General features: G+C 46.8%; 1 protein-coding gene across 1 annotated transcript in view; it reads right to left on the bottom strand.

Annotated features, from left to right (window-relative positions):
- The window catches only part of CHD9 (chromodomain helicase DNA binding protein 9), a 233508-nt gene that overhangs the window by 196163 nt on the left and 19052 nt on the right, over positions 1–18293 (bottom strand). The gene's annotated exons all lie outside the window — the stretch shown is intronic.

Below are 18293 nucleotides of genomic sequence, written 5' to 3'. Positions count from 1 at the left end.
ATAAACAAGTTCACAGGGAGCTTTCAATAGTTGATAACTGTGTATTTTTATTTTAGCATTTTAACATAAAAGTACGTATGACCAATAAAAGAATTCTAGGGATTGTGATTAGTAGGTGAAAAGAACATCTGGAGATGTAAAAGGCCTTACCCTCAAATCACTGCCAAAAGGTTTATTTACTTTACCCAAAGGGCCACCGCTATCTCATTCCCCTCCTCCAGGACTTTGTTCAAATGGTACTTTCTCCATGAGGCTTTCCCTAACCACCTTAAATTAAAATTGTGACCCTCCAGGGGCGCCTGGGTGGGTCAGTCAGTTAAGCCTCCGATTCTTGATTTCGGCTCAGGTCACAATCTCATGGTTTGTGAGATCGAGCATTGAGTGTGGAGCCTGCTTGGGATTCTGTCTCTCCCTCTCCCTCTGCCTCTCCCTAGCTCACACTCTCTCCCTCAAAAAAAAAAAAAAAAAAAAAAAAAAAAAAATTAAAATTCAATAAAATAAAAATTGTTACCTTCTTTCCTCTACGCCACACTCCCTAGTGCATTCATTCCCTGCTTTATTCTCCTCCATATCACATAGCACGATATGATAGGCTTACTATGTTTTACTTACTTTTTTCCTCTACCTTCACTAAAACATAAGCTCCATGGGATAAGGATTTCTGTCTGTCCCCTACATCTTCCGTACTGTGGCCATGCCTGGTTCATAGCAGATGCTCACTGAAGGTCTGTTAAATAAGTGAATCTGTTGGGCCCAAGCCCCCAGGGTGACAATTACTTCAACAGTTAATGGACAGGAAGTAGCATTTCTTAATGATGAGACTGACTACAGATTTAAAAGCTGGAAGGGATCTATCTCAAAAGTTGTGATGCTGCCTTTCCTTTATGTACATCTATTTTGGAACGGACATACATATTTCCTGTCCTCAATATTTTTCAATGTGAAATACATTCTTTAAAAAAAAAATCTAGGATAGATGTCAAGCGGCCCATCTGGGAAGCAGGACACTGAATGAGATGACCTCCCCCCCTTCCCCCCCCCCCCAAAATGCTACAGTATAGCCACACCATATGTAAGGTGTAGGGTGTGGGGTGGTGGTGGTGGTGTGTGTGTAGTAAAGCAGGTGCATCTTTAACTAGATTCTGAGCTTTCTTCTTTTCCTCTGAGCTAACAATGATGGAGTTCAGTCCTTTATCTGAAACGTGTCCTCGTGAATACGTGCAATAAGGCGTCATTTGAAAACGAAGCAGAAGATGTTCCTGGCTACTTAACTCTGCAGCCCCGCCTTCTTGCTGTCCTTGGAGAAAGAGCCCCGCATTGTGTTTTTTGGTTGGTGTTTATACCGTTTTGCTATGCTTCTTGGGATTCCTCAAACAGCACATGTGGGAAACGTGGGTTTATTTCCCAAATGCAAACATTATGAAACCTGAACTTCTCATTCAAGTGTTCTAACCCAGCACCAAGGTCAGAACGCAAATGGACTGATGGATCCCGGACCAGGTTCGATTGACAGTGGCAAAGTGTATGTGCTACATGGACTGAACTAACAGGCCGATGTGCTGGCCAAAAGTGGGCTCAGGAGAACAGTGAGAAACAGGCCATTTCAGCACCAGAAAATAACCTATTGAGACAAGTTTTTATCACCTTTGTGACCAGAGGTATCACCAGTGAAGATGTTAGGGTCCAGAGCATGTAAGATTGGGTTACCAGTCCCCCAGATCAAAGGAGTGTAGCACAGAGATGAGGAAGTGATCTACCTTCTAAGCACCTGAACTGATGAAACTCCCCAGGACATAATCTCATAGCATTTCAATTCTGGTCTTTACTCAAAGTTGCAAACTATTCTCAAGAATAACAAAGGTCATTCGGTGTACTACTGGGCAGCAATAACAAATGTTTGAAAACAACCTCAGTGGCCAGCTTGGAGGCCGGGCCTGGTTAACCAAATTAAGGGAACACCCACACAGTGGAACACAATACAATTATTTTTTTAAATGAGAACACTGTTTCTGATCTGAATTAGAGTTATTTCAAATGAGAAATCCAAGGTGTAGAATAATAAAGTATGGGGTGGGCGGGGTGTGGAAAGGCAAAACAAGAATACATACATACAACTGTATTTTCTTTAAATTAAAAAAAAATTTTTTAAGTAGGCGCCACACCCTATGTGGGGCTTGAACTCACGACCCTGAGACCAAGAGTTGCATGCTCTATGGCCTGAGCCAGCCAGGCGCCCCACAACTATATGTCCTTGTGTACATATGACATCTCTTTGGACAGGTACATAAGAAACTGAAGCATTGGCTTCTTCTAGAAAAAGGCTCTGGGTAATGGGGAACAAGGTTTAGGGAAGATTCCTCACTGTATAATCCTTTGGAATTTTGAGTCAAACAAATGTAATTCCTTCTCAAAAGCGATAAAATCAGTATTTTAAAAGAAAATTTCATTAATGAGATTTTAAAAATTAAGCTCTGCTTAATCTAGGGGCTATAAGAAAAGAGAGCTCATTGTAACATTCCTGTACCATTTCTGTAGGTTTGAAAGTTTTTCAAAATAAAATTACAAAAAAAAAAAAAAACCCAAAACAAACAAACAAAACCACCAACCCCCGCACCCCCGCCCCCCCCCCCCCCCCGGACCCCAGACAAAAATAAATAAATAAATAAATAAATAAATAAACAAACAAACAAACAAACCACCATGACCCTCTGCTCTGGGGTAATAAGTTGGGTGGCTCTGGGTAGAGGCTGTCAAGTAATGGGAAGTGCCAAAGATAATTTGCTTGCTTCAGAGGTATAGTTACATTGGCCTGAGAGTCAAGGGCAGAGTGGAAATCCTTTCTTTGCTGCCATCATGAAGTGGGCTTCCAATGTTGGCAATGCAGCCTCTGACTGTCATCAGAATCAAACACAACCTGGTGCACCCGGGCGCCTCACTCAATTAAGCGTCCAACTTTGGCTCAGGTCGTGGTCTCGTGGTTTGTGAGTTCAAGCCCCACGTCAGGCTCTCTGCTATCCCTCTCCCTCTGACTCTCCCCAGCTTGAGTGTGCATTCTCTCTCTCTCAAAAATAAATAAAAACATTTAGTAATTAAAAAAAGAAAAGACACAGCCTTTTTAACTGAAAATGGCCAACTCCCCCTTGTGTTGTTTAAATACATGGGGGAAAAAAAGAAAATGTCACAGTCAACCCATTACTTCCATGCTTTGGCAACAGATCAGGTAAAATGCCAAACTTGTACAAAAGGACTTACATGCAGTCAAAGGTTAGAGTTTGGAAAAACACTCTTGACAGACCCCTGGGAAGAGGGGCAACCCCTTGAAGGCTCATATCTAACAAGGAAGGTATTTCCTCTGTGAGGGCTTAGCATGAGTTGATGTATAATGAAGTGCTTTATAATGGAGGAAAGCTTGAGTGAGAAGGAAGGACCATGTATTAAGAGTCAATATATTTGTGTTTCATTCCTGATCCTATCTCAACACTTATCATATGACCTTATAGTTTCCTTTATAAAACAGAATCGTGATCACTGCCTCACCTACCTTCCTGGGCAGTAGAGAGGACCAAAAGCAACCCCCCACCCCCCACAAAAAAAAGGATACAAAGTATTTTTAAAACTGCGAGGCACTAGAAACGACTGTTAGGTTAATAAATATGAGACAAAATATCTTTTGATGATGATTATGAAGTTTTCACAGGGGCAAATGTGGTCTTTAGGGTCAGACATATCAGAATGTTCTAGTCCTAACCCTTCATCTGCTGTGTGACCTAGCGCAAGCCCCTGAACCTCTCTGGGCCTTAGTTTTTTCATGGCAAAATAGGGTGAATGTTACCTACTTAACAATGAAAATGAAGTAAGCAACCTGTACAAAATGCTGGGCATGTACCTACCCATGTCCTCTGGGTGATGAATCATGGTCTCAATCAAGGGACTCTTCATTCGTTGACTGACTTCATTCATCAAACTGTGTTTATCTCAATTTTTCTCTAAATCTAAAACCGTTCTAAAAAGTAAAGTCTATTAGTTATTTATTGAGCATACAGTAGAGTGATTGGGAATGGGGGACTATGGGGCCAGACTGCTTGGGTTTGAATCACAACTCTGACACTTACTAGTCAGCTGACCTGGGGCAGCATATGCAACAGCTTGGCACTTCAGGTTTCCCATCTGTAAGCACTATGTAAATTCTTGCCATTAATATAAAACAACGATTATTAGACACTTTACTCATGGGAATACAGTGGTGGACAGGCAGTTTAAGTGAGGTGCTCTGAAATCACCTACCACAATCTTTAAAAAAAATTTTTTTTAATGTTTGTTTATTTTTGAGGCAGAGGGAGACAGAGCATGAACAGGGGAGGGTCAGAGAGAGAGGGAAACACAGAATCTGAGGCAGGCTCTAGGCTCTGAGCTGTCAGCATGGGGCCTGATGTGGGGCTTGAACTCACGGATGGTGAGAGCATGACCTGAGCCTAAGTCGGACGCTTGACTGACTGAGCGACCCAGGTGCCCCTCACCTGCCACAATCTTAAATGTAGATAGATTTAGGCCCAAAGAGATTCAGCTGGTTAGTGAGGAGGGTGAGGGAAGACTAGTCAGGACTGGGGAGAGAATTCCAGATTGCAAGCCACCATTTCTGCACTGCCCCATGCTGTGCAACCAGATTCAAGAAGGCCTGGGAACTGAGGAGCCCAGGAAGCACCAGAGTAGATTCTGGAAGTTGGAATTGATCCTATAATTCTGCCCAGTCCTGACCTCCACCCTCTTTCTCCATGTCATTCCTTATGGTGTTCCTCTTGCCTGGCTATATGGGGATCGTCCTGCAAATTCCAGATTTGGGGTTCATGGTGGAGACAACCTGAAGGTGCACACCCCTACACCACCTGTGTTTCTTTTGTGTTATGAATCTTTCTTTTTTTCATTTTGTTTCTATTTATTTATTTTTGAGAGCAAGAGAGACAGAGTGCGATGGGGAGGGGCAGAGAGAGACGGAGACACAGAATCCAAAGCAGGCTCCAGGCTCCAAGCTGTCAGCACAGAACCTGATGCAGGGCTCAAACCCATGAACTGTGAGATCATGACCTGAGCCGAAGTCAGATGCTTCACCGACTGAGCCCCTAGGCGCCCCTCTTTTGTGCTTAGGAATCTTAAACATGAACAAGGGGTGGGTCTCTCAGAGACCTTCTGTAAAGGGGCAGATCCAGGTTTGGTGGGGCCTGAAGAGAATACAGTACAAAGGGCTCTCTTTAGGAAAGGAATACATGAATTAAAAATTAGGTACCAGGCCTTGGAAGGGACACATGTAAGTGAAGCGTCCTGAAGTTCAAGCATAATTAGCGTCTTGGTAAATCCAGCTCTCCTCCTATACCTTTATCTAACTTCTTTCCTCCTTCTACCCCTTCCCCCCTTCTGCCCCTCTTTCCTTCCATCCATCTCACTGGCACCTACCCTGATAACTAGCATCCACTGTGCACCAGGCAGTAACTTTATATGTTTACAGTCTGGTTTAAAAATAGGACTTTACTCCACTGTACAGATGCATAGCTTTTCTTGATATAAAAGGATAAAACCATGTATAACCAACCTGTGGGTGAGGCATAAACACGCTATGTGGGGCTGTTAGACTCAGGCAGACCACAGGAGGAAGCCAGGGGCTAGGGTTTGCTATTTACATTTGTAAACATACCCAGAAGCAGACTCTTTTATGTTTGGGACAGTCAACAAATAAAATAATCCTCTCAGATGGGAGTGGGAAGGGGCTTAACAATCTAGACAAAAGAATATCACATAGCTACGCACAATTACATATAATTGATATAATATGTTTACACACATCATCTGAGCGAATGCTCATAACCATCTGATCTAATGCGGTTTTATTAAAACCCCCATAAGACAGATTGAAGACTGAGGCCTAGAGTGCCTTGCCAAGGTCACAGAGCTACGAATCGAGAAGGTCAGGCTTTGAAGAAAGGCTCCAAGTTCAGCGCCCATTCTAATTCCACAGAACTGCAATCTTCACTTAATACCACTTTGTACAGGCTTGATGCCCAAGGATGAGGCTTAATGTTTGACTCTGAACACTTCCCTTTTAATTCCTTTCCTACAGCTCCCCCACTCCCTCCCCATTACCCTCACATCCGAAGGACACAAAGACTGCCCAGGCAACCACGGCACAAAGAACCCATAGACAACATCAGTAGAGGCCACTTTGTGGCTAATTTTGGGGCAAGAACTCCCTCCCTGTCTAGGGGAGCTTTTTCTCGGCTGGGACGATCTGGATGAGTCATCTAGGTTTATGCCTCGATTTGCATGGTTTCTCACCTCTCCCCTTCCCCTGGGCGCAACATCCCTCAGCCCCGGAGGGGGACTGCATCTGTCCCTCATCCCTGGTCCCCAGCAGTCTGCTCAGTCAGGGCCTGGCCCAGATCACCACCCCATTTGCCCCCGCTCTGCACACAGCCTCCAACCTCCCAACTTTCCATTTTCAGGCCTGTCTGGCGTTGTTCTTGTTCACAGAGTGGGAGTGCCTCCTCCCACTGCCCACGGGGGCCTCGTCTGCAGCCTGGGGCTGCCCCCAGCGAAACTCGGGCCCCGTGCCCGCTGGCCTGGCGGGCCCTCTCGTGGGACAATTAGAATCTGCTGTAATGGAGTGTTTGCAATATAGGTCAAGGTGCTCTCAGAAGGGCCCAGGGGAGGATCACCTGACTGGGAGGTGGGTGACTCAGCGGGAAGGGAAGGGGTGGGACCCGGAATCTCCTGGCCCAGGGGCCTGCAGGAGGAGGTCAAATTGTCTCTGTCTGGCTGCCTGTCAGGTCTGGCTGCCTGTCAGGGGAGGAGGAAGAAGCTGCTGGAGACAGAGGAAGGGTAAATGACCTCTGGTGACCTATCTAAGGTGGCATCTACGTGCACGCCGGAGTGGCCTGTTACCCTCCGTGTAGCTGAAGCCTCTCCCAGGTCAATCTGCCTCTGTGGCTTGTAAAGACCCAATTAGCTGCCTCGGCTGCCAAAGAGGGAAATCAAATGAACAGAATGCTCATCACTCCAGACTCCAAAGGCCCAGCCCCCCTAAAAGAAACCAAAGCCGCTGGTATATGGAACAAAAGGCAGCCGTCTCTAGTCAGAGGCAATTCGGGTTTTCCCCCCAATTAATTTTGAATATGAGAATTACGAACCCATTTTATTTTACATCTCTGCACGGCAGGGGCCTCCTTCCCAGGGCACAGCAGCGGCTGAGCGGTTGCTGGAACAGCAGCTGCTCTGTCTGAGCCTCACTTCCTCTGGCTCCAGCTGCAGGTTCTTCCAGGCCAAGCAGGGAGTTTCCTCCTTCTCGGGGCTTTCAGCCTTGCTCGCTGGCCACCCTCACCTCCCACCCCCCAGCTGCTCACCACCCTCTGTGGGCAGCGCTTCTGGGACTCCCTGGTTCCATGAGTCAGAGCCAGGCTGGAGACAGACAGCAGGCTTCCTTTACTAAATCAGCCTCCTGCCCTGTACACCACAGAGGGAAGCTATAATTACCCGTTTGGCCCGGCTCTGGGAACCGAGCCACAGACGCTTGACTAGGAGGGATGGTTCCTGATTCCTGCATTTATCTAGTGCACCCCAGTTTGGAAATAAGAATAACAGCCAGGGGTTCGGACCCGTTACACATATGTCAGATGCTCTGGACCTAAGCATCCATGTACATTGCTAGAAAAAATGCTATATTAAAGCCAACAGGAATTTTTTGTTTTGTTTTGCTTTGTTTTCTTTTTAAGAGCCTCCTGCCTCATTGCCAAATAGTCTCATTTGAGGCAGGCTGCTCGTTGTTGATGTTGGTTTCTAAGAGATAAAGGAAAAGGCAATGAAACATTGTTTCGGATCTCAGGATCTTTTTATCCTTTAGGTATACTGGGCATGAAATCTCAGGCCTCCTAGGATCACAGAAATGTTTGAAACCTGAAGCCTGAAAAAAATTATTGGCTCCAAAATGAAAAGATAAAACCACAAAACAAAATCATAGAGTCAATCTTCATTAACTGTTCAATTTAGTATGCATTCATTCATCCATCCATCCATCCATCCATCCATCCATTCATTCATTCATTCCTGGAAGCATACATTTATTCCATTCGTTCAGCAAATATTTGTTGAACTGCTTCTTTGTGCCAGGCACAATTTTAGGCACAAGGGATACACAAGTGCTAAGTCAATTAAGGATACAGACAGAACTAAGTGGACAAATATTCCTGCCCTGGGTGTCAATAGTAAGACACAATAATAAGCAAATTATATGGTATGTTAGAGATAATAAGCGTGATTGATAAGAGAAAAAACAGAGCAACAATTTCAGGGGAATTGTTGGGAAAGGAGGAATTCATAGCATCCCATGATATTTGAGAATAATTTGTACCTTAGATCTCTCTCACAGTGAGAGTTCTCCATCTGGGTAATGATTACCAAGAAATGTTCACCAATCATAAACTAAATGAGTTACCTTCGACTGGAGTAAAATTATAAACATTAAGCTTTGTTTATAACCAAAATGTGGTTGCATTTTAAATATAGTTGACAGGAAATTAAAATGTGCTATGGCATCTGACCCTGCCTCTGGTTATGGGCAAGTAAAGGTGCCTCGTTCAAGTATTTATTGGACACCTGTAACAGAAGAGCTAAGGGCTCAAGTGTCCAATGCCAAGGTTTGGATCCTGGCTCCATCATTTACCACTTGTGTGACTCTGGGAAAGATGCTTAATATTAGTCTCTCGTCTTCATGTGGGAGTAGTACAGAATCTACCTTCTAGGGTTTCCAGAACAATTACATGAGATAATAAAAGAAAGGTATTTTTTAGCATAGCATCTGGCACTTAGTAAGCACACAGTAAGTGTGACCTACTATTTTTGTTGTTGTTTTGATGATGATAATGATGGTAATGATGAGGTACCCGGCCTTCTGCTGGCTACCAGGGACCCAGAGCTGGACAAGACAATGGCATGATCCTAATTGGGAGAGGCTTTGCAAGCATACTGTGTGCTTCATGAAATTCTCATGGATCCCTTGTGGGATGATCCGCACCTCACCATTGATCATTGTAAACCATATCTAGATAGCCAATAAAAATGAATAGACCACAATGAGATACCACTTAATAACCTTTCAGATGGAAAACATTATAAAGTCTGATAATGCCAAGTGTTAGAGAGGACATGGACCAATAGGATCTTTATATACTTGTTGGTGGTGGGATTGTAAATTGCTACATTCACATTGTTTTCCAAGAGACATGTACAAGAATGTTCAGCTCTATACATTCGAAGTAGAGGAAAGCTGGTAACAACTCAAACGTCCAGGGACAGGAGAATAAATAGACACATGTGGAACATAACAGAGATGATTATAATAGTGAAAACAAATGGACCATGGCTCTATGATACAGTATGGGTGACTTTCAGCAATATAATATCATGAGAAAAAAGTATATTCCAGAAAGCTACATAGAACAGGATATTCTCTTAAGGTAAAAACATGAAATCCACACAATACACCTTTTAGAAAAATATAATAAGATTACTTCTTAGAAAAGCAAAGGAATGGTAAACTCAAGATTCAGGATGTGGTGAGGGAGGCAGAGTGAAGGGAAGGTCAGGAACACAGTGGAAGAACGGGTGGTGGGTTCATGGTGTTTACTATACTGTAAACAAATAAGGAAACATAGATAAATAATAAATAACCTTGTGCAAGGTCCAGTGTAAGATGAAAGGATGTCCTCTATCAGAGCATGACTAATCCTGTGTGCGTAGATTCAATTAAGAAAGAGAACAGAAACCTAGTCTTGGGACAGATACAGAGTATACTTCAGAAGGGTGTAGGCATGTCCAGAGAGAAGGCAGGTAAAGGGGATTTACCTCTAAAAAAGGGCAGGGGTGTGTGTGTTCCCATGAGGAGTAGGCAGAGGTGACCTTGGAGGTAGGGACCCCTTCATCAGTCACATGTTGCTGTATAGGTTTAGTACTATAGTACTAAATATTGTGTATAGTCTATACAGGTCTACAGTACTATAGACCACAGGTGTGGTCAGAGGGGAGGGGTGAGCTGTCACCATGATGGGGTCAGGGAAATGCCCTGGCTGAGCCCTATTTAGGTCATGGGTCTCTCTGTACAGTGGCCGGCCCACAGTGCCCTCTCCCTGGGATCTTTGCCAGGCCTACCCCTGCCACGTTCCGCAAGACAGACTTCCAGTTCCTCTGCATGGTGTTCTCAGACAGGGCCAGTTCTGCTCTGCCCAGCTCTGACCGGGGAGGACACTGGGTATGCATAGAGAACCCTGTTACAGCTAGGAGTTCCGGGTGCCTCCCCAGGAAGATGCATTTTGGTCACTGAACCCACAGTCCGAGCCATCTTCTCCTGCCGTGAGGACCCCAGGGGGAAGTGCTCTCAGACCTCTGAGCAGCCAGCTGTCACAGCCAGGCCCCATAGGCTACAGGCTGAAGTGCTTTTTCATTGGGGAAAAAAAAAAAAAAATCTCCTCCAGGCCTCTGAGACTAGCAGCAGGCAAGAGGGATACTTGGTTAGGCCCAGTTGACTGATTCACCTCGTGGACAGAACCAACCAGGGCTCTCGGAGGCACACGAAGGGTAATTCCACCTCTTTTCTGTGCTTCTCCTGGTGGAGTCAGGGCTTGGGGAACTGCTTTCATGCCCCCTATTTCTGCACCCGAGAATAATCATCAGTGCCCACTGCAAGAGAGCACAAAAACTGGAGTCAGAAAGACCCCCAATCAGGTCGTAGCTGGTTCAGTTTCTAGCTGTTCCATTAGCTTAATTCTCCTGTGGCTTTCTATTTGTACACTGGGGACACTCATATTGCCTTTGCCGGACTTGAAGACATTAGTGAGGACCACGTGACATAATAGGAGGCAAAGTGCTTATCAAACAGAAGGGTGCAATACATTTGTGCTAGAATAAACCCACTGAGGGCCAGAAATGTGTCAGAATCATTCACTGCTATACTCCCAGGATCAAGAACAGTGCCTGGCACATAGTAGGTACTCAGTAAAAATACTTGAATGAATGAATTGGGAGTATTACAGATCAGAGTAAAAATCATGATGGTCATGACGATTACTAACATTAATTGCATCTTTGACCATGTGCCAGGCAAAACACTGAAGACTTATTTTTTTTAAGTTTATTTATTTATTTTTGAGAGAGAGAGAGAGAGAGAGAGAGAGAATCCCAAGCAGGTTCTGTCCCCTCAGTGCAGAGCCCAACACGGGGCTCAAACTCACAAACCATGAGATCATGACTTGAGCTGAAATGAAGAGTCAGCTGCTTAACTGACTGAGCCACCAGGCGTCCCACTGATGGCTTCATGTAGATAATTCCATTTAAACTTCACAACCCAATGAAGGAGGTACTAGCGTTATTTCCATTCTGCAGGTGAGTTAATGTGATTCAGGGAAGTTAGTGATTTTCCCAAGGCCACAGTGGGATAGGCTGTTACCCAAGGGAAATGAATTGGTGGGTTCAGAGAGGCTCACCACCCAAAAGTGGAGCTCAAGAGGTCTTAGCTCCTGAGAGGCGGCCATGAGGATCACTGGATTTTGCCACCTTTTTCACTCTTCTGGACTCCAAAGTGAAATTGCAGATGCCTCTGGAAAGCAGTTAAACCTAACTTTCGAATCAGGGAATAATCTGGCTTCCGTGGTGCAGACAGTAAGGCTCTTCTGCAGGGATGGGATTCAGCGGGGTCCCTGGGTGAGTGGCAGTGACATGGCAGACAGGGGACTTGGCCACGAAGCAGGCTGATAAGGTGTCCTGATAAGGTGTCCGAGATGCATGTTGACAGCTTTGTAGAGAACTGGCTTAGGACCTCAGGAGGGCGAAAGGGTGTTTGGGCCCCCAGGTCGCCTTCCTGGGGCGGTTGTGATGGAGCAGCCAAAACCTTGGAAGGCAAAGAGGGGCACGACGGGAAGGCTGTCTTGGAGAGGGGTAGCGGGATTGAGGAGTTGTTAAAGGGGGCTTGCTTGTATGTTTGAATTTTTTATGATTAGAACATATTCACATATTACTCGGGTAGTTAAAAAAATATATTGAAATAAATGGGAGAGTAAAACAGCAAGAGTGGGGGAAGGTTGAGAAAAGGTCATGGGCTGGACTCTCCAAAGCAACACAGCTTCCAAGACTGCACAGCTCGCGCCAGGCTGCAGCTCTCCAGGGCTTGGCTGATTTACTGGAGATGAACGGCAGCCCCCAGCCTTCCCAGGGCATGGCGGCCAATGAGCCTGATCCACGGCTGGGGGGGGGGGGGGGGGGGGGGGGACGGGGGGTAACGTTTGCCTTGCAGTTGGCAGCATCTGCCAGCCTCTTCCCTCGGAGCCTTCCTCATGAGAGACTCATTATGCAGTTTGGTCACATGCCCTTTGCATTTTAATGAATGAGTCAGGGGACAGACTCAATTTGAAAGAGGAATCACAACTCTCTGCTGGGTGAAGGGCTCTCAAGGGACGCTCTCGCAGCTTGGATATTACAAAAAGAAAGGAAAGAAGGAAGCTAGCTCCTTCTGAGAAAAAAGAAAGGTCTGAAGAAGGGAGGTCAGGAGGGAGAGAGGGAGGGAGGGAGGAAGATGAGAAGGAAGGAAGGGAAGAAGGAAGGAAGGAAGGAAGGGAGGGAGGGAGGAAGGAAGGGAGGGAGGGAGGAAGGAAGGAAGGAAGGAAGGAGGAAGGGAGGGAGAAAGAGAGGAAGGAAGGAAGGAAGGGAGGGAGGAAGGGAGGAAGGAAGGAAGGGAGAAAGGAAGGAAGGGAGGGAGGAAGGGTGGAAGGAAGGGAGGGAGGAAGTAAGGAAGGGAGGGAGGAAGGAAGGAAGGGAGGGAGGAAGGGAGGAAGGAAGGGAGGAAGAGAGGAAGGGAGGGAGGAAGTAAGGAAGGGAGGGAGGAAGAGAGGAAGGAAGGAAGGGAGGGAGGAAGGAAGGAAGGGAGGGAGGAAGGAAGGGAGGGAGGAAGGAAGGAAGGAAGGGAGGAAGGGAGGGAGGAAGGGAGGAAGGGAGGGAGGAAGAGAGGAAGGAAGGAAGGAAGGGAGGGAGGAAGGAAGGAAGGGAGGAAGGGAGGAAGAGAGGAAGGGAGGGAGGAAGGAAGGAAGGGAGGAAGGGTGGAAGGGAGGAAGAGAAGAAGGGAGGGAGGAAGAGAGGAAGGAAGGAAGGGCGCACAGAGGGAGGAAGAAGAGAAGGAAGGAAGGAAGGAGGAAGGAAGGATGGATAAGGGGCAAGAAGAACAGCCTAGGGCTCAGAAAGCAGTCCGAGAATAGACGCTCCCTGCCAGACACTCCCTTGCCCTTTATCTTCCGCTTCTTCTACTGCAAACATTTAGTGCTGTTTAGGTGCCAGGCACCACACCAGACATGGGAGTTACTAGACAAATGAGACATTTTGCATAAAATCAAATCTGTTTGGTCCCACTGGAGTAACTACGGTGGGGGTTGAATGTGGGAAGTGGGGCGGGCCCAAGGAGATGGCACCCACTTCCTCTCCGTGAGTACCCCCACAGGAAGTCAGGGGATACCCTACCGATGGTCAAGGGTTACGATCTCTTGAGCACGTCCCGCGTGCCAGACGTGGGGTGAATGCTCCACAGTTGGTATCTCACTGAATCCTGATGATAATCTCATGAGACAGGTCCTGTTACTATCACATTTTTTACAGATGAGGAAACTGAAGCAGAGAGCAGCCTGCCCAAGGTCACCCAGGGATTTGAACTCAGGTCTGTCTGCCTCTGCAGCTCTTGGCAGCTCCCGTCTATGCTGTCAGCCAGCCGCGGCATGGGGAATGCTGGGGAAGGCCTTTCCCTTCCCAGGCTTCCTTCCAAGAACACTCTGAACCCCCAGGAGGAAGAGGTTGGTGTGAATCCAGATGCAGTCAACGCCAACCAGCCTGGGAGCGGATCTGAAACCCCAGTTCGTGGGACTGAGAAGTGTGTGCGACTGAGCCCAAGGGCAGCAGGGGAGGGGGTGGGGGCGTGGGGAGGAAGGAAGCTCAGCCTCACCGCGGTCAGCTGGGGCGGCCTGCCTGTTCCCAGCCTCCACACCACAAAACACAGGGCAGCAGATGCTTAGCAAATGGGTGTGTGGGAGGGAGACTACCCTCAGATGGCGGGTGGGCAGGCGGTGTCACCGAATTACTCAACAAAGCCACCTTGGCTTTGAACTTTGAGCCAGGATCTGCTGGAACGGGGCATGGGGTAGCGGCAGTGGCATTCACCACTGTGAAGAGGATGTGTGCCATCCCTTCTGCACCCCCAAGTGGGAGAACACAGCCTGGGAAGAAGCCAAGAACTGAAAAGCCGCTGCTCACCTAGATTCGCGTGAATTTTTACAGCTGGAGAGAGCTGCACAAGCACAGTGGGGCCCAGGGGCCCTGGGCTTCATGCTGGAGAGACAAGCAAGGCCACCTGCCATGAACCTGGCCTGTACACAGAAACAGCCAGCTTTCGCTGAGGGATTTCCACACGCCACGGCGGCCATACACGTTACCGCTTTGAACCCTCACTGCCTCCCTGCGAGGGAGATACTGTTACTATGCCCATTTCACCCAAGAAGAGGACCATGCCCGGAGAGATTAATAACTTGCCAAAGTCCCGTGTCTTTCCCTGCTTCTGGTTTCCACGAGGAGGGATTTTCCCTAAAACTTTTTTATCTTTACTCTCACTGTCCACGGCAATGGAACGACTTGCCTGATGGGGGGAAAACGGGAAGGCTGTCCGTGAAGATCTGCTCTCTCCATCCTTCTAGGCTCCCTTAGGAAGTCACTTTTGTTCTCACACTAAGCTACATCCTCCATGCTGGCTTTAGTGACAATTAAGACGGTACTTTGGCTCTCTGCCATTCCTTTGTCTTTTTATTCGTTGTGTTAGGAACCTGGATGCGGGAGAGGCGTGCTGTTTTTTGGAAAGCTCTGGAGATCCCAACAGCACTGAGGACGACCCTGACAACTCTGGCCAAACCACTCCCATCTGACCAGGGGATGCTGCTCTCCCTCCACCTCTTGGCTTGAGGATCAATTTCCCTTGTCACTAGCAGTGCCTCCCCAACCTTACGCTTTTTTTTTTTTTTTTTTTTGGACTGATTTTTTTTTTTTTTTTTTTTTTTTTTTTTTGCCAGGACGAGGAAAACCAAGTCTTGCACACAGTTGCCCAGTGTAAAGGGAATCAGTTATGAGAGGGTTTCCCTGGGGTGGGTGGTAGTATCTTGGCCTGGGCACCAGCTCTTTCCCTAGCCACCTGGGAGGGCACCGACAATGGATACTTGACCACCCACAGTGCTACCAGTCTAGCTGGCTAACTCAGGGGAAAACCCAGGCAGCTGATATAAATAAACCCCATGTCAGACCCTATATATCCCAGTGGCCAGTTCCACTGGATCTGGCAGGCAATTCAGAGCCCTCTGTGTCTCTGTGGGATTCTAGGGCAAGTGCGTACTACCTTGCTTTGTGACTGTGGGCAAAGTCTTTACCTGCTCCGTGCTTTGATTTCCTCATCTGTAATGTGGGAAGATACTACCTGTACTCCTGTCGGCCTCACAGGACTGACAGGAGATCAAATATGTAGAACTTATTTGAAAAGGAATAAAAAAAAGTCTCCATGAGATAGAAGGGAATTATCATTTTATGAGCTTTCATAATGCACTCAAGGTCTTTAGTTTTGTCACCAGTACTGACCCACCCGCATTTTGCATTTGTGTAACTATGCCCAACCCCCTCTGCAAGTTCATTCCAGGGGACCACCCCTCCCCCACCCTCTCTGTCCTTATAGATCCAGTGACACTCCCTAAGCAGATGAGCGCCTCATGCTCCTGGGCCACAGTGATTGCGGTCAGGGATGGCTATGTGACCCAATCCAGGTCCATGAGACTTTTGCTAGGACTTTTGGAAAAGAGATTCTCTGTGGAAATCCTAAAAGGGTCCAGGGGCTAAGCCTGATGCTGCTGTCTTGTTACCCCACTAACCCAAAACTAAAGTTGAAACAAATGTGAAGCCAAGAAGTAGAGTGAAACCAAGTCCTGATTTTAACAGTTGAACCCCAAACACCAGCCATGTCCACCTGTGATATTGTGATTTATAATAAGAAGTATATATTTGGTATTTGGCCACCGGTTGCTGGCTTACGGCTCCTAAAACACCTATGGAATTTCCTGAGATGACAGAAAAAAAGGGGGGGCGGGGAGGAGGGGTCTTTTGTTATGTTAATGAGTGACTTTTGGAAAGCACCTGAGGAAAGGCTAGTTGCCAGCAGAACCAATCTTGTGATCAGAGGGTTGGAACTTTCAGTCCCAACTACTGACCTCCAGGAAAGTTACAGGGGTGGGAGGCTGAAGGCTGAATCAATCGCCAACGGCCAATGGTATAATCGATTGTGCCTATGTAATGAAGGCTGCACAAAAACCCAAAAGGACTGGGTTTGGAGAGCTTCTAGACTGGTGAACATGTGGAAATCTGGTGAGCTTGGAAAGAGCATGAAGGCTCTGTGTCCTTTCCCCATACCTTGCCCTATGGGTCACTTCCACCTGGTTGTTCCTGAGTTATATCCTTTTATAATAAACCTGTAATCTAGTAAATAAACTGTTTCTCTGAGTTCTGTGAGCCGCTCGAACAAATTCATCAAACCCAAGGAGAGGGGCATGGGAACCTCCAATTTACAGCTGATCAGTCAGAAGCGGGTGAATTGCTGGATGCCTAGCTGGTGTCTCAGAGAATTCCTTGGTGATGTAGGGAAGCCCACGCCCCTGACCACACACACACACGTTGGAAATTGGGTGCAGATCCCCATTGCCACACCTGGACTTTTCAGTTTAAGGTAAGCCCCCACATTCCCTTTTTTCTCAAAGCCATCTTGGGTTGGATTTTCTGTCCCTTGTTACCAAGAGAACCCTAATGGATATGGCATTATCTTATTTCATCTTGAATTTGAACCAGGTCTCCTGGTCTCTAGAGCCTGCATTCTACCCACTCCAGGATTTGAGAAGGAGTGAGACTCGACACACTCATAGCTGCATCATATACTTCAGTCAGCAGTAGGGCATCTGCTGGGAGAGGAGAGCCTTGATTCTCCTGTAGCCAGTGGTTGAGGGGAGGACATAATCCACTGGTGTTCTCTGCCCCGTGCACCCCTTCCCTGGAAGAAAAGCACCAATAGGAGGAGGAGTTTAGTCAATTCCTGTAGGGCTTAAACTTGATGTCAAGAGCTGGGAGGGCTCGAAATGGTCCAATATCTTCTTCTACTTCCAGGGATCGATGCTTCCGTATCCACCTTTTAGAGTTCTGCTCTTTCTTTCTGAAGATACTGGAGTCTGGCAAAACACAAATACATCCCAGGCCTCCAGGGGCTGACAACCAGTGTTGCTACCAGTCATATGAGTTTTGTAGGAATGGTGGCTTTGAGAGGAACTTAGTGCATGATGGGATGCTAGATGTGGCACTCTGGAAGGGGAAAAAGGGGACATCTCATGATTGGATAAGTTTCAACAGGTTGAGGGAGCAAGTCAGCCATCTATGTTGGATAATGAGATAAAATAATAAGATATCTCTCAAACACCTTCCATATTTGCTTCAGCATAACATGGGGATGGGGAAAGTGGATAGAGACATAGATGAACTAAGATTAGCCATGAGCTGATCATTATTGAAGCTAGGTTATGGGTGTATGAGGGTTTATTCTGTCTACTTGCACATATGTTTGAAATTTTCCATAGTAATTTTTAAAAGTATAATGAATAACTTAAAAAACATGTTTTGTGTTTTATTCTTTCCAGAGCCCTTTACACATATCTTGTATGCACCTCACAAATGATTCCCCCCCCAACCCCCATTTTAAAAATGGTAAAACTGGGGGACTTGGGTGGCTCAGTCGGTTAAGCATCCAACTCTTGGTTTCAGCTCAGGTCATGATCTCACAGTTTCGTGAGTTCAAGCCCTGTGCGGGGCTCTGCACTGGCCATGAAGCAGCCTGCTTGGGATTCTCTGACTCCCTCTCTCTCTGCCCCTCCCCTACTCATGCTGTTTCTGTCTCTCTCAGCATATATAAATTAAAATAATAATAATAATAATAATAATAAATAAAGATGGTAAGACAAAGGCTGGAGAGGCTGTCATTTATGCAGGTGGACCCGAACCTTCCAAGTCCTGCCTTCCAAGGTCAGTCTGGGCCACAGGTCAACACAGGCAGGTTGGGCAGCCCCTGCTCGATGGGGGTGGGCAGGCAGGGGGGAACCAGGTGAACCAGGGCTGTCCACTGGCAGGTCCAGAGGTAGCCCAGTCTGTGTGTAACTGGT

Source organism: Panthera uncia (assembly GCF_023721935.1).
Source record: "Panthera uncia isolate 11264 chromosome E2 unlocalized genomic scaffold, Puncia_PCG_1.0 HiC_scaffold_19, whole genome shotgun sequence".
NCBI classification, from domain to species: domain Eukaryota; kingdom Metazoa; phylum Chordata; class Mammalia; order Carnivora; family Felidae; genus Panthera; species Panthera uncia.
This window is presented reverse-complemented; position numbering and strand designations above follow the sequence as displayed.